Consider the following 17119-nt stretch of genomic DNA (forward strand, 5'->3'; position numbering starts at 1 on the left):
TATAGATATGTCTCTGGGTGAATTATGAGAACATAAAAACCTTTCCTGTAAAGAGGAAAACTCCTGTTATTGATATTTCTATAAACACGAGTGATGCAAAGACAGTAAACAATTTAGATTTCAAGTGTTAGAACCTCAGCAGAACACGGTATCTCCTGGTATTTAAAGAAAATAGTTCTAAAAGAAGGAAACAAGAATACTACAATGTTACATGATTGATGAATGGTAGGATATCATATCCTAAACCGTAATGAAAATAAACATTTAACATGGGTATGATCTTTAGATCTGGCTTTCAACAGTGAGCTACTAAGGGCAAGTTCAGGTGTGTCTGTCACTCCGTAAGGTGGATGGGATCTTGTTTACAATCACATACACACTCTATATCAGACATTAAAACTGTCTGCGAAGCCTATTGCCTGAACTTAGTGAGATATGTTTCAGGTATTTTTAGTTTGAGACAAAATAATACTTCTTAATAAATAATTAAAATATGTTTCAAACCAAAAATAGTTTTTTGGAAATTAGATGCATGTTATTAATATGATGAAGTAGCATTGTATTGTAATGACACTGATCGGAGAGGATTAGAAACTCTTTTCAGTGACCTTAAGTCAGAGTTACAGCCTCTCCTACCTCTGTCTGCCTCTAACCCCCTTTTTCTTTTTTCCATCTCAGCATTCTCTGACCTTTCTCAGTGAATCACATACACTTCTCTGATTTCACCACCATGGCTCTCTGTATAGCCTAAATTCTAATCCCTGCCTTGATTTTTGTGATATCTTTGTTTATACAAAAAATTCTCTCGTCCAATTACAGCCGTGGTAAGAATCCCTTCTAGTTATTTTAAGTGTGCTTACCTTCCCACTAAGGGATGGGGGCTGGTTTGGACGTAAGTTCTGTCTAAGGTTTTTAGAGCTTTGTTTGAAATACACATTTGTGGTAAAGACCGAAGCTCTGTCTCTTGTTTTGTACATTTTTTTTTTGTCTTTGATCCAAGGTAATGAGACTGGCATTTTAATTGGTTTACGGATCATTCAGCACAACACACGGGTTAATTGGATGGCTAGTCAAGTGTCCCAGTAAGAGCGAGCCTAGTTTATCTAAGACAGACAGAATATTAATGTCTCTAACTTCTCTAAAGAAAGTCAGGTTCTCTGGTACTAGTGACTATGACTCCCTCCAAGCAGAATTTCTCAGGGTTGCAATTTTAGAGTCTATTTTTAATTGCCTTATTCACGTCCGTAGGTATCTGTAGCCTGGTTTGTCCCAAAGTCAGAGCTGGTGACTTTTTTTGCTCACCACTGTCTTACCAGAGTCCAGCAGGCCATCAATCTGGAGTAAATGAATTAACGAATTGAGGTTTAGAAACAACTAGGTTTAAGCTCAGTTCAACCACTTTATAGCTGCATGATCCTAGCCGGGTCCTGTGACTACCTGTGTCTGTGTCTCACTTTGCAAAAGTATTATGTGGAGCAATAAAAAGGGCATGACTGAAAGCAATAGCCAGATGTTAGTCATCACTTTAATGACAGTGTAATAATGAACCATGTACAGGCTGTCAGGGAAGTAGTCACATGCAGTTCAGTTAGTTTGGCTTTATCTGTATATTACGTATCTTCTTTTGTGACACTGAATTTTAAGCAGAAGCAGCACTGAACACATACCATGCATATAAGTCCCGAGTTGACCACCAGAAGGTTAGAAGGAAAGGTCAAGTCTGTGGCAATGCAACCATACTTACTTCTTTACAACTGTATGATAAGACACTGTTTTAAAGAAAGATAACACACTGGTACTACTAGTGTACCTGGTACAGACAAAGTTTCATCTCTAAGATGGAATATTTCCCGAGACTACATACTGTAAATCTACAATTAATGATATCCAATTATTGTGGACAGACCATGGGCATGTTGTGGCAGGTGCTCGTTAGAAATGGTTAAGGTAGCAGGCTCTGCCTGGAAGCAGAATTCCAAAACTGAGATCCTGGAGAGACAGTGTTTGGTGCAGGAAAATAAGGTCTATGAAAGTTGAAGGTAATAAATATCTTTCCAGACTGGGCCTTTCCCCAGAACTTCAGTGTTTACCAGTTTGATAAATATGTGTGGAAAGTTCAGGGATAAGAAACAAAGGACTAACTGGGACAAATAGAGAACAGAGATGAAATGAGAATGTTTCCTGAAACAACAAATGGGAGTAGAATATAACAAATACGATCAAAAATGGCTGGGACTGAATTATGTCCCTTCAAAATGTGTATGTTGGAGTCCGATCCACAATATTGAGTACATGACTGTATTTGTACATGGGCCCCTTTAGTGTGGTAATTAAGATAAAATGAGGTCCTAAGAGTGGAGCCCTGATCTGATTGGTGTGTTTAGAAGAAAAAAAAAGTGAGTGGTCTATTTTTCTCTCTCCACCCATGCACAGAGAAGAACCCATGTGAGCAAGAAGACACCAAAAGAACAGCTGTGCTGGCCCCTTGATCTTGGACTTCTATCCTGAAGAACTGGGGAAAAAGTTTCTATCGTTGGAGTTGGTGAGTCTGTAATAGTTTGTTATGGCAGCCTGTGGTGTTACATGCACTGCTTTTTATCCACGGTTCCTAGTCCATAACTCCCATAGCCCTTGTTAGTGTTTCATTGGGTCCTTTTAGCTTCAGGAGCAGGTCTCAGGAAACAGAATCTCTCTGCCCTTTTCCTGCCATCTTTAACCGGTGCCAAGGCAGGACTTTAATCTTCCCCTGCCTTTCTGATTATGGGTCATAAGACCCTCCCAGAAGGGTCCTGCTCTTTACCCTGGTAGAAGGAATGTTGACATCCTGAAGCTTCCACAAAAACTCAAGAGGACTGGGTTCAAGGAGCTTCCTGATAGCTGAACACGTACGTGGAGGTTCCAGGAGGGTGGTACATCCAGGAAGGGCATGGAAGCTCCAGGTCCCTGCCCCATACCTCACCCTATTCATCTCTTTGTCTGTAACCTTTGCAGCATCCCTTATAATAGACCATCAGATGTAAGTAAGTGATCCCCTGAGTTCTGGGAGCCCCTCCAGAAAATTAATCGAATCCAAAAAGGGGATCATGGGAACCCCAACTTGAAACCAGTTGGTCAGAAGTTCCAGAGGCTCAGACTTGTCAGTGGTGTGAGCATGGCAAGAGGGCAGTCTTGGGGAGTGAGCTCTTAGCCTGTGGGATGTGGCGCGCTCTCTAGGTAGATGATGTTGGAATTGAATTGGGGGATAACCAGCTGGTGTCATGCTGCTTGTTGGTGGAGAGAAACTCCTACACTTTCGGTCATAGAAGTTTTCTGTGTCCATTGTTGTGGTGTGAGAACAGAGAAGAAACAGAGTTTGAGAGTTTTTCCTGAAACACAGCCTTGGCTGACTAATATAGGAAAGTAAAATCTAATTTTTCCAAGTTTAAAGAAGAAAAACTCAGGTATATGGATACCTAAGTACCAACAGTCTCTGACTTATAATTCAGTTCAGAAGATTTCAGCTTTACAATGGTGAGGAAGCAATACACATTTAGTAGAAAACATACTCCAGTTTTTGAATTCTGTTTGTTTTCCCAGGCTAGTGATATGCCATAGATATTTTCTCCAGACACTGGGCAGTGGCAGCAAGCAGCAGCTCCCGGTCAGCCACAGGATCATGAGGGTAAACACCCTCACCTACCACGCACCGTGTTGCCGTATGACATGACTCTACCCAACCGTAAGCTGAAGTAAGCATCTGAGTACATTTAAAGTGAACTAAGCTAAGCTATGATGTTCAGTAGGTTGGATGTTTAATAACCCATTTTTGACTTAGGGTATTTTCAATTTATGATGGGTTTATTGGCAAGTAATTCCATCATAATTCAAGGAGCATCTGTTGCCAGATGAAGGTAGTTATATTAGGTAATGTATTTCAAATCATTTTAACAGTGAAAAGAAATACAGTATTAGAGTACATGAGATTTTAAAAAATGCTGAGCAAGACAGTTTCCACTGTTTTCCTGTGCTTTTCCTTGGTCTTACCTACAGCTCAACTTTTGCACAAAGGCCTTAATATAAATCCCCAAATGCCCTGACTTCATAGCCCCCAGATCCCAGTTCTCATTTAGGCTGACACAATCTGAAAGATCATGTACCTTTCCAGGTCTCAGTTTCCTCCTTCTGAGAGTAGTTGGGTTAGACTAACATGACCGATGTGTGAATGAATTCTGGGCCAACTACAACAGCAGAATTCCATGGTGAAATGTATTTACAAATATGGCAGCACTTCTTCTCAGAGCATTTTCATTGCTAAACCTGTAAGAAGAGGGCCCAGTATTTCTCAAGCATGCTTTTACTATGCAGCGCTGAAAAGAGACTGCTACCCACTGTCATTCACTTGAGATCGCAAATGTTAAGATCCTTTGACCATGACATACGAGGGTCACATGAAGAGCTCTCCTCATGGTCCTTTGGCTGTTCATCCACTGAATAAGAGGGCTAACAAAGAATCTTTGAGGAGGTTTACAGCACAGAAACTATATTTTAAGGAAACACAGTTATGCTATGGATCCTAAGGAAAGTGTATTTTAAGAAATGTTGGAGGATTTAACATGGAATCGCCTAACTCCATGCAATACTTTTCCATTCTCAGTAAAATTTTCTATTAGCCACTAGAACAACCCTATTTCAATTAATTGGTTTCACTCTTCTTTTATAAACATATGTGTGTCTCAGTCTCATTGGCCTGCTTTAACAAAACACTATGAACTAGACGGCTTAGAAGTAACAGAAATTTATTTCTCACAGTTGTGGAGGCTGGGAAGTTCAAACTCAAGGTGCCATCATATTTGGTGTCTGATGAGGGCCTGATGCTCTCTAATTCATAGATTATCCTTCCTAGCTGTGTACTCACATGGTGGAAAAAGGAAAGAGCTCTCTGGAGTCCCTTTTAAAAGGACACTAATTTCTACTCATGAGGGGTTCACCCTTATAACCTAACCACCTCCTAAAGTCCTCACCTCCTAATACCATCACTTTAGGGGTTAGGTATCAATTTTAGGGAGATACAAACATTCAGATTATAACAGTGTGCTTTTTCTTTGAGAGTTTTGTGTTTGTTTCTAGCAAGAGATAATATATGCATGCAAACAGTGAAATATAAGGAAATGCAGGCAATGATGGGCAAGTCGTTATATATCAGAATTTGTTAGAATTATCTTAAGAGACAATTGTGGCATAGCCACAGTACCCAAGCATCATGCGCAATGTTCTGTGGAGGGAATAATTCCTCATCCTCATCATGGAAGTACAGCAGGTAACAGTTCCTTGCTTACGAATGGTGCCATGTGGCGTAATGTAGCTTCCTTTCTTTAATCTGCCTTACATGGTGCATAATTTACCAGTTTTTTTATACTTCCTTTTCTTAACCTTTAGTAGAAACTGCCTCAGATGAACTCATTGACCGTCAATCATAAATGAGCCCTTTATTGGTGAAGAGGTGAGATGGGTTAACAGTGGATTTACTTGTAAATTGAGGAGAGATGAATCTTTGTTCCCTTAAGGGTAGCAGTGTATTTATAGGTTGGGAGGCAGTATTACATTTGAAAAAGCACTTTATGGGAAGGCAAAGTCTTCAAGACCTTGGTGTTTATGATCTCTGAAGCTCGTGTATCTGCAGAACTGTTGTAAAATGCACTAATAAAATAAAATAGGATGTTGCTTTATATTTGCCTGTGTTACCACATGAAGTACTTAGAGAGGTAGAATAGAGGTTCTCTAAAGTAAACTCATAACGAAAATTGAATTCTTTGAGGAAATCTGCCACTTTTATTTACAGATATATAAGCCTAGCAGATAAAAATAACTAAGAGCATATGTTGCAAAGATATTTTATATCACCCTACAATCAAGGTTCTTGAATGATCCGTAAGCATTTCCTTCCCATAAACCTGTCTGGAAATCATTGTTGACTTGAGTATGTGGAATTAATCTCCTCATCAGCAATAACCTAAACCTACTTACAGAATAAGGTAAACCTGAGACTGACACACCAAAATATTGTTGACGGCAAAACAACAGAATAATTACTTTAGAAATTTGCTACATTTAGAAAACAATTAAATTTGGCATATAAAATTGTGAGAGAGATCTCAGAGCAATATTAAAATCAGAATGAGTTTTTTTTTTTAAACAAGGAAAGTTTCTTCTAACAAGAGTCAAACAGTTTAAACATTTTGAAAGAAATGACTGAATCAGTTTTTGGATATTCTATTTCATTCCATCTAAGTCAGCTTTTTGGATAATCTATGCTATTTTTATTCCATCAGAAAGTATTCAAACAAACAAAAACAACTGTGGAAGGCTATCAAGAATTTGAAATTAGACGACTTATATATATGATATATTCTACAGAAACATGCTGTACTGTGTAATTTATTCACATACTACTGAGATGAGGTGTTACATTAGGTGGGAGATGACAGCATGATCCAACTCTGTGGAATGCTGAATCCACACCCCAAACTTAAATCCTCCTGAGCTGATCCGTTCTATACTCTTCATAAGCTTGCCCCACCCACAGTCTTTCCACCTCACTTGATGGCAGTTCCATCTTTCCAGTTGCTCAGGCCGATAATCTTGAAGTTATTCTTAGCTTCACTTTTTCCCTCACATGATATATCCAATGTGTCAGCAAATTCTGTTTACCTGTGGAATAGAACCACAATGTGCCACCACCTTGACTCTTCCCTTAACCATAATACAATAGCTTTTTCTCAGGCTGCTTCCCTTCCTCTTCCAACCCCCACCAAAAGCTAGAAAAATTCTTTCCACACAGTAGCGACAGTGTTCTTTTTATTAAATTATACTTTAAGTTCTGAGGTACATGTGCAGATCATGCGGGATTGTTACATAGGTATACACATGCCATGGTGGTTTGCTGCATCCATCACCCCATCATCTACATTAGTTATGTCTCCTGTTATCCCTCCCCAATCCTCGCATACCCTGATATTCCTCCCCTAGCTCTCCCACCCCCAACTGACCCCAATGTGTGATGTTCCCCTCCCTGTGTCCATGTGTTCTCATTGTTCAACACCCATTTATGCATGAGAACTTACGGTGTTTGGTTTTCTGTTCTTATGTCAGTTTGCTAAGAATGATGGTTTCTAGCTTCATCCATGTCCCTGCAAAGGACATGAACTCATCCTTTTCTATGGCTGCATAGTATTTCATGGTGTATATGTGCCACATATTCTTTATCCAGTCTATTCTTCATGGGCATTTGGGTTGGTTCCAAGTCTTTGCTATTGTGAACAGTGCCACAATGAGCATATGTGTGCATGTGTCTTTATAATAGAACAGTTTATATAATCCTTTGGGTATATACCCAGTAATGGGATTGCTGGGTCAAATAGTATTTCTATTTCTAGATCCTTGAGGAATCACCACACTGTCTTCCAAAGTGGTTGAACTAATTTACACCCCCACCAACCCGTGTAAAAGCATTCCTATTTATCCACACCCTCTCCAGCATCTGTTGTCTCCAGATTTTTTCAATGATCGCCGTTCTAACTGGCGTGAGATGGTGTCTCAGTGTGGTTCTGATTTGCATCTCTCTAATGTCCTGTCATGACGAGCATTTTTTTCATGCTTGTTGGCTGCATAAATGTCTTCTTTTGAGAAGTGTCTGTTCATATGTTGCCCACTTTTTGATGGGGTTGTTTTTTTCTTGTAACTTTAAGTTATTCATAGGTTCTGGATATTAGCCCTTTGTCAGATGGGTAGATTGCAAAATTTTTTCCCCATTCTGTTTGTTGCTGGTTCACTAATGATGGTTTCTTTTACTCTGCAGGAGCTGTGAAGTTTAATGAGGTCCCATTTGTCTATTTTGGCTTTTGTTGCCATTGCTTTTGGTGTTTTAGTCCTGAAGTCCTTGCCTATGCCTGTGTCCTGAAAGGTATTGGCTAGGTTTTCTCCTAGGGTTTTTATGGGGTTGAATCTTATGTTTAAGTATTTAATCCATCTGGAGTTAATTTTTGTGTAAAGTGTAAGGAAGTGGTTCTGTTTCAGCTTTCTGCATATGGCTAGCCAGTTTTTCCAACATCATTTATTAAGCAGGGAATCCTTTTCCTATTGCTTTTGTTAGGTTTGTCAAAGATCAAGTGGTTGTAGATGTGTGGCATTAGTTCCGAGGCCTCTGTTCTGTTCCATTGGTTTACATCGCTCTTTTGGTACCATTACCATGGTGTTTTGATTACTGTAGCCCTTTAGGATAGTTTGAAGTCAGGTAGTGTGATACCTCCAGCTTTGTTCTTTAAATTGCTTATGATTGCCTTGGCTATGCAGGCTCTTTTTTTTGTTCCATATGAAGGTTAAGGTGTTTTTTTTTTTTCAAATTCTATGAAGAAGGTCAATGGTAGCTTGATGGGAATAGCATTGAATCTACAAATTACTTTGGGCAGTATGGCCATTTTCACAATGTTGATTCTTCCTAACCATGAGCATAGAATGTTTCTCCATCTATTTGTGTCCCCTCTTATTTCCTTGAGCAGTGGTTTTAATGATCCTTGAAGAGGTCCTTCACATCCTTTGTAAGTTGTATTCTTAGTATTTTATTCTTTCCGTAGCAAATGTGAATGGGAGTTTGCTCATGATTTGGCTGTTTGTTACTGGTGTGTAGGAATGCTGTGATTTTTGCACTGATTTTGTATCCTGAGACTTTGCTGAAGTTGCTTTTTAACTTCAGGAGATTTTGAGCTGAGATGATGGGGTCTTCTAAATAGACAATCATGTCATCTCCAAATAGAGACAATTTGATTTCCTCTTTTCCTAAATGAATACCCTTTATTTCTTTTTCTTGCCTGATTGATGTGGCCAGAACTTCCAATACTATATTGAATAGGAGTGGTGAGAGAGGGCATCCTTGTCTTGTGCCTGATTTCAAAGGGAATGTTTCCAGTTTTTGCCCATTCAGTATGATATCGGCTGTGAGTTTGTCATAAATAGCTTTTATTATTTTTAGATAAGTTCCATCAATACCTAAGTTTATTGAGAATTTTTAGCATAGAGGGCTGTTGAATTTGTAGAAGGCCTTCTCTGCATCTATTGAGATAATTATGTGATTTTTATCTTTGGTTCTGTTTATATGATGGATTACATTAATAGATTTGCATGTGTTAAACCAGCCTTGTGTCCTAGGGATGAAGCCGACTCGATCGTGATGGATAAGATTTTGATGTGCTGTTGGATTCAGTTTACCAGTATTTTATTGAAGATTTTACCATCAATATCATGGATATTGACCTGAAGTTTTCTTTTTTAGTTGTGTCTGCCAGGTTTGGTATCAGGATGATGTTGGTCTCATAAAATGAATTAGGGAGGATTCCCTCTTTTTCTATTGTTTGGAAGTTTCAGAAGAAATGGTACCAGCTCCTCTTTGTACGTCTGGTACAGTTCAGATGTGAACCCATCTGGTCCTGGACTTTTTTTTTTGGTAGTAGGTTATTAAGCCTCAATTTCAGACCTTATTGGTCTAATCAGGGATTTAACTTCTTCCTGGTTTAGTCTTGGTAGGGTGTAAGTGTCCAGGAATTTATCGATTTCTTCCAGATTTACTTGTTGATGGGCATAAAGCTGTTTGCAGTAATCTCTGATGGTAGTTTGTATTCAAAAGCTAGCAGAAGACAAGAAATAACTAAGATCATGCTGGGCACAGTGGCTCACGCCTGTAATCCCAGCACTTTGGGAGGCCAAGGTGGGCAGATCACAAGGTCAGGCGATGGAGACCATCCTGGCCAACATGGTAAAACCCCATCTCTAAAAATTAAAAAAAAAAAGAAAAGAAATAACTAAGATCAAAGCAGAATTGAAGGAGATAGAGACACCAAAAATCCTTCAGAAAATCAATGAAGCCAGGAGCTGGTTTTTTGAAAAGATCAACAAAATAGACCACTAGCCAGACTAATAAAAAGGAAAAGGGAGAAGAATTGAATACATGCAATAAAAAATGATAAAGGGGATATCACCACCGATTCCACAGAAATACAGACTACCATCCGAGATTGCTACAAACACCTCTATGCACATGATCCAGTAAATCTAGAAGTGATCTCTTATAAAGCCTACGTCAGATCATGTCTCTCCTCTGCTTAAATTCCTCTAGTGACCCCCCACCTCACTTAGAAGTGGAAGCCGATGAACTTTCCCTCTCCGATGCCATCACCTCTCCCAGGTCTCTCCAGTCTACTGTGTTGTTCTTACTCTGTGTCATGTGCTCTCTGGCCTCAGGGCTTCTTCACTATCTGCTCCTTTTCCCTCAGATATCCCACGGTTAAATCCTTCATTCTTTGCTCAAGAGTTACCTTCTTCATATAGTTGATGCCGAGAGTCTTTTTAAATACAGTACAATTCCTAATCCTTATGCTTGGTCTTCCTTTCAGTGCTCTCCTTTTAAAATCTTTTTATCTATCTTTTCAAGTACTTATCAGCTTGGAACATACTTCTTTGCTTATTGTATTTACTGATCATTATCTTTTTCTTCTCTCTGGAAGGTAAACCTTCTGAAGGCACAGATTTTTTTTTAATTTTACTTATCTAAGTGTTTAAAACTGTACCATATACATAGTAGGTATTCAATGAATTCTTATTAAATGAGTAAGAAAGTATGTAAATCTTAGAAGTGTGCTCAGAAAGCAACTGATGTTTTTGACAATTATCTCACTGTAACCTGGCTCACAACAAAGAAATATCATATACTATAGATAGGATTAGAAACTCGGATTTTTGAAGATGTTTTCCAATACAGTTTCTCAGTAGAGTGCCTAAAAATATGAAGATGGCCAGGCATGAAGGCTCATGCCTGTAATCTCAGTGCTTTGGGAGGCTGAGGCAGACAGATCACAAGGTCAGGGGTTTGAGACAAGCCTGGCCAATATGATGAACCCCATCTCTACTCAAAATACCAAAATGAGCTGGGCGTGGTGGCAGGCACCTGTAATCCCAGCTACTCAGAAGGCTGAGGCAGGAGAATCACTTGAACCCGGGAGGCAGAGGTTGCAGTGAGCTGAGATTGTGCCATTGCACTCCAGCCTGGGTGAGAGTGGGACTCCATCTCAAAAAAGAAGACAAAACATTGATTTTGTCTGATAAAACAGTGAGACCAATGAGGTGAACAAAGGTGTACACAGGTCCCTGTAGCTGGAGCAGTGCAACCGGAAGAGACTCCTGATCTCCTGACTCCGAGTTGTTTATGTTTGTACTGCAGAGACAGTAACCACAAGATGGTTGTTTTCACCTTTACTTTTGCCTTTTTTTTTTTTTTGGCACAGGTCTGATATTGAGGTTGTTTTCCAATGAACACATTCTTCTATGATCATCTTTCTATGACAGATGCCAGGCGAGGTGTCAGAGCCCCAGCATTGAGAAGTGGTCAACTTAAAAGTCGGTAAGAAGAATTTATTGACAACATAGGTTTGAAACAAGAATTTATTAAAAAGGAATGCTGTCAAAGTACAGCAGGGAGCCTCAATGAGAGAGGACTGAGCTCGCGGAGGTGGGTTTTTTCTTAGTGGTATTTATGGACCTTAAAAATGGGAGCTGAGGGGTAATTTGCATATTTATTTATTACATTTGTAGACATAACAGCAAGTATTGCAAAATGAGTTTTGGCATGGCATTCCAAAGATGTATAAAAATTCTAGTAACTTATAAAAGTTGAAAGAGGCCAGGAACCAGGTTCTGACTTTAGATACTAGGAAAGTTTAATTACTTCTCTCTCTCTCTCATGGAGTTTCACTCCAGTTACCCTGGATGGAGTGCAGTGGCTCCATCTTGGCTCACCACAACCTCCACCTCCTGGGGTCAATCAATTCTCCTGTCTCAGCCTCCTGAGAAGTTGGAATTACAGGCATGCACCGCCACTATACCCAACTGATTTTTTGTCTTTTTAATAGAGATGGGGTTTCACCATGTTGGTCAGGTTGGTCTTGAACTCCTGACCTCAGAGTGTAACCAGATTACCTGCAAGCAGATTTAATGGAACTCAGGTTCTTGGCCTCTCCAACCCGTGAGTGGGGAAGGGGGCCATGGTAAGTGTCATAGCTTAAGCAGAACTCATGGACCCAAAGAGTGCGTGGTATTGTGATTAGGCAGAGTGAAAGGACAGCTTCCATGCTGCGTAAGGGGACCTGGAGTGGGTGTCGCTGCAGACCTGGGCAGCTGGAGCTTATGCCCCTAAGTTATTCCCTCCCCATTCTTGCTGTCATCCAATGAGAGGAGTTTTTTTCAAACTTTCTCTGGACTGTATTTTAAAACCCTAAGTCACTGAGCCTCTACCTTCAGAGGCTGGAAGCAGGAAACCTGGAAACAAAGCCCTAGCTGGCCAGAGGCGGGAAAAGTTCCTGTGCTTCAAAGAAAGCCCCTGGCCGGCCAGAGGCAGGACATGTTCCTGCACTCAAAATAAAAGAGGCCCTACCCAACCCCGGAAGTTCCTCAGTCCCCACTCTGAACAGCAAAGTCCAACTGCTGTTGGCACGTGGGCGACAACTGCTCTACCTACTTCCTGCTTATCTGGGGCACAGAAGGGGGCCCTGCAGTTGAGGTTTCCTCCAGAGGGGAGTATTCTGGGGTTGCAGGTTGATCCAGTGGTCCGTGATAGAAATTATGAGCCACGGACATTCGGGGTTCCATTTGTAGGACCATTTGTATCTTCATGGCCTCAATTCTGGGAGAAACAAATTTGGCCAGAAAGTTAAAGATGAGAGGCTCAAAGGCAAGGAATAATAGGATGTTTATTAAGGGGCCTAGAAGAGGGGAGAGTCAGGTTGGTGTTTGTTAAGCAAGCTTCATGATCCTCTTTCTTGGAGATTCTTAACCCTGTGTTCTATTTGGTCCCTGAGTTCTTTAAGACGATATCTGATTGGTTTACAAACTAACAGCATTCTTCTCTTAAAAAGAGACAAGTTCCTCCTCTCTCTGCCATTAGCAGATCCAGGGCCCTTCGAGTTTGAAGAATGGCAACTAAACTGCTTTTGTAGAGTTACGAGAGAATTGGCAACCTTTTCCATGTGATTAATTCCTGGGACAGCTTAGAGTGAAACTGAATAGAGGCAGTAATTCCTCCAATACCAGTACTAAGCTACTGGTATTATTATTCCTGCTACCATGCTGAATGGAAGAACTGGGGTTCTAGTATGCCTTGGCCTGGACAAGAAAAGACTCTGCAATTGAGAATCGGTGTAAATGGTCATGGGGGGGGGCAACAGGAAGGAGAGGAGGCATTTTTCCTCCATGTATTGTTTAGACAGCAGTAGGCTGAGAAGCCACAAAGAATAAGCCTGGTGCTAGGCAGTTGAGGCCTGGGGGTAAGGTAACCCAATTTTGGCATAGAGAAGCATTGCCATTGTTAGTGAAGTTTGAGGTAGATGGAATTTGTAGATTGGTGACCAAGGGACATATAAGCCCTGTATGATTTAAGGGTGGGTTAGTTATGTTCTGTAGGGATGGAACTGGAACCAGGATATATGGTTGGAAGCTTAGTGGAAGGCACATTCAGCAGTCACTTGGGGTGTCGGAGGCCTCATCCGTTTCTGTGAGAGTGGTAAGTAAGGTGAGCATACGGAGTGTGTGCACAGGATCTCGTATAGCTTAGAAAGGTCCAGGCCTTTGTAGGTACTGGGGCTACGTTGTGGTTTGCCTAGCTAGAGATTATCGACTTGAGACGCCCTTCCTGTGTCTGATCTTGAACTTTGCCCCCATCTGAAGTCCTGACATGGGTAAAATATGTCCAGCAGGTGGTGGTTCCCTTAGCAGCTGGACAGTTAGGCCCGGTTATAGTTTCTGTTCAATATATGCACAGGACAGAGAAGCAGATGTACAGCAATGTTTGTGCATGTAAGTACAGGGTATAAAGAAGGCCACTAGACCTAATCCCCAAGACAAGAGAGTGGACTTGTTTCCTGTTCAATATTCTTCCCGTTTTAACCCCTTTGGGCGCATTTTCAGATGGGATGGGAGTGAAGTAGGGGACAGGCAGCAACGAGGATAAGGAGGACCACAGGAGAGGTCATAGTAAGGGTGATACAATTAGAGGGAGAAGAGGCACGCTGTTAGACACATAATTAGGCAGAAAGCCACGGATATGGAGAGTCTACGGAATGTGGGCCAAGCCTCAAGGGTGACCACACGGAGTCCAGTTGCAAATAGTAAAGGTAAGAGTGATATTCCAGTCAATGCCAGAATGTAAGGTAGACTCATGAGTAGTTCATTTCCTGAGGGTCTTGTCAGAAGAGCAACCGCAGATCCTTTAATGGCTCACAGGTATATGAAGGGCAGCCTCCGGGATCCTCAGGCTGTGGAGCGGAGGTCCTATGATCTTCTCCAGGAGGCATCAGGGTGTCACCCGAGTGTGATGGATCCATGAGTCAGTTCCCACCATCTTAAGTGATATAGGGGTGAGAGAATGACCAAAAATGGCCCTTTCATGATGAACCTAGAGAGAGAGAGAGAGAGAGAGAGAGTCAGAGGGGAGAGACTTGACAAGTACGAAATCTCCAGGACAAAATAACAATTTCCCTTTTTCCCGGGGTATCCTTCAGGTAATGCCTTAAGTGCCTGTTCATACTTAGCCAAGGAGGTCACACCTTTTATTAGATCTGCTGTTTGTGTAATACAAGATCATTGGTAAGAAAGGGTCGTCCATAAAGCATTCTATAGGGACTGTGTCCTAGTTTCTGAGGAAAGTTTTGAGCCCTTAAGAGTGCTGTCAGTAACAGTATATCACGGGAGGTGAAATGTCTTTTTTTATTATTGCATTTTAGGTTTGAGGGTACATGTGAAGAACATGTAAGACTGTTGCATAGGTACATACATGGCAGTGTGGTCTGCTGCCTCTCTCCCCTATCTCCCCGCCGCCACAGACCCCAGTGTGTGATGCTCCGCTCCCTGTGTCCATGTGTTCTCATTGTTAACACTCGCCTATGAGTGAGAACATACAGTGTTTAACTGTGTTTTTGTGTCAGTTTGCTGAGAATGATGGTTTCCAGTTTCATCCATGTCCCTACAAAGAACACTAACTCATCATTTCTTATGGCTGCATAGTATTCCATAGTGTATATGTGCCACATTTTCCCTGTCCAGTCTATCATCGATGGGCATTTGCGTTGGTTCCAAGTCTTTGCTATTGTAAACAGTGCTGCAATGAACATTCGTGTGCATGTGTCCTTACAATAGAATCATTTATAATCCTTTGGACATATACCCAGTACTGGGATTGCTGGGTCAAATGGAATTTCTATTTCTAGGTCCTTGAGGAATCGCCACACTGTCTTCCACAATGCAACTAATTTACCCTCCCACCAACAGTGTAAAAGTGTTCCTATTTCTCCTCATCCTCTACAGCATCTGTTATGTCCAGATTTTTTAATGATTGCCATTCTAACTGGCGAGAGATGGTATCTCAATGTAGTTTTGATTTGCATTTCTCTAATGACCAGTGATGATGAGCATTTTTTGATATGTTTCTTGGCCTCATATATGTCTTCTTTTGTAAAATATCTGTTCATATCCCTCCACTTTTGAATGGGCTTGTTTTTTCTCTTGTAAATCTGTTTCAGTTCTTTGTAGATTCTGGATATTAGTCCTTTCATAGTTGGGCAGATTGCAAAAATTTTTCCCCATTCTATTGGTTGCCAATTCACTCTAATGACTGTTTCTTTTGCCGTGCAGAAGCTGTGGAGTTTGATTAGGTCCCATTTGTCTATTTTGGCTTTTGTTGCCAATGCTTTTGGTGTTTTGGTCATGAAGTCCTTGCCTATGCCTATGTCCTGAATGGTTTTGCCTAGATTTTCTTCTAGGGTTTTTATGGTGTTAGGTCTTATGTTTAAGTCTTTAATCCATCTGGAGTTAATTTTAGTGTAAGGTGTCAGGAAGGGGTCCAGTTTCTGCTTTCTGCACATGGCTAGCCAGTTTTCCCAACACCATTTATTAAACAGGGAATCCTTTCCACATTGCTTGTTTTTGTCAAAGATCAGATGGCTATAGATGTGTGGTGTTGCCTCCGAGGCCTCTGTTCTGTTTTATTGGTTTATATATGTCTGTTTTGGTACCATGGTGTTTTGATTACTGTAGCCTTGTAGTAAAGTTTGAAGCTTTGCTCTTTTTGATTAGGGTTGTGTTGGCTATGTGGGCTCTCTTTTGGTTCCATATGAAGTTTAAAGTGATTTTTCCAGATCTGTGAAGAAGGTCAATGGTAGCTTGATGGGGATAGCATTGAATCTATAAGTTACTGTGGGCAGTATGGCCATTTTCAGAATACTGATTCTTCCTAACCATGAGCCCAGAATGATTTTCCATCTGTTTGTGTCCTCTCTTATTTCCTTGATCACTGGTTTGTAGTTCTCCTTGAAGAGATGTTTTACGTCCTTTGTTAGTTCTGTTCCTAAGTATTTTATTCTCTTTATAGCAATTGTGAATGGGAGTTCACTCATGATTTGGCTCTCTGTTAGTCTGTTATTGGTGTATAGGAGTGCTTGTCATTTTTGCACATTGATTTTGTATCCTGAGAGTTTGCTGAAGTTGCTTATCAGTTTCAGGAGATTTTGGGCTGAGACGATGGGGTCTTCTAAATATACAATCATGTTGTCTGCAAATAGAGACAGTTTGACGTCCTTTCTTTTTCTTGCCTGATTGCTCTGACACTTCCAATACTATGTTGAATAGGAGTGGTGAGAGAGGGCATCCTTGTCTAGAGATAGATCTCAAAGGGAATGCTTCCAGTTTTTGCCCATTCAGTATGATATTGGCTGTGGGTTTGTCATAAATAGCTTTTATTATTTTGAGATAAGTTCCATCAATACCTAGTTTATTGAGAGTTTTTAGCATAGAGGGCTGCTGAATTTTGTTGAAGGCCTTCTCTGCATCTACTGAGATAATCATGTGGTTTTTGTCTTTGGCTCTGTTTATGTGATGGATTACATTAATAGATTTGCATGTGTTGAACCAGCCTTGCATCCCAGTGATGAAGCCAACTTGATCATGATGGATAAGCTTTTGATGTGCTGTTGGATTCAGTTTGCCAGCATGTTATTGAAGATTTTAGCGTTGGCCTCAGGTTTTCTTTTTTGGTTGTGTCTCTGCCAGG

General features: G+C 40.7%; 2 protein-coding genes across 12 annotated transcripts in view; one reads left to right on the top strand and one right to left on the bottom strand.

Annotated features, from left to right (window-relative positions):
• The window catches only part of LOC128931694 (uncharacterized), an 818901-nt gene extending 807332 nt beyond the window's left edge, over window positions 1–11569 (top strand). For 5 of the 9 annotated variants that reach the window (XR_013533632.1, XR_008480428.2, XM_078368202.1 and 2 more), the window contains 3 exons: window positions 2434–2542; window positions 3577–3728; window positions 11310–11480. The gene's annotated coding sequence lies outside the window, so the exon portion shown is untranslated. Of the gene's footprint in view, window positions 1–2433; window positions 2543–3576; window positions 3729–11309 lie in introns of all 9 variants that reach the window. The other 4 variants (XM_078368195.1, XM_078368198.1, XM_078368197.1 and 1 more) reach the window with 1 other exon arrangement.
• The window catches only part of LOC144582011 (uncharacterized), a 449998-nt gene continuing 444331 nt past the window's right edge, over window positions 11453–17119 (bottom strand). For all 3 annotated transcript variants that reach the window (XR_013533633.1, XR_013533634.1, XM_078368207.1), the window contains one exon: window positions 11453–14470. The gene's annotated coding sequence lies outside the window, so the exon portion shown is untranslated. The remainder of the gene's footprint in view (window positions 14471–17119) is intronic.

Source organism: Callithrix jacchus, chromosome 4 (genome assembly GCF_049354715.1).
Source record: "Callithrix jacchus isolate 240 chromosome 4, calJac240_pri, whole genome shotgun sequence".
NCBI lineage: Eukaryota > Metazoa > Chordata > Mammalia > Primates > Cebidae > Callithrix > Callithrix jacchus.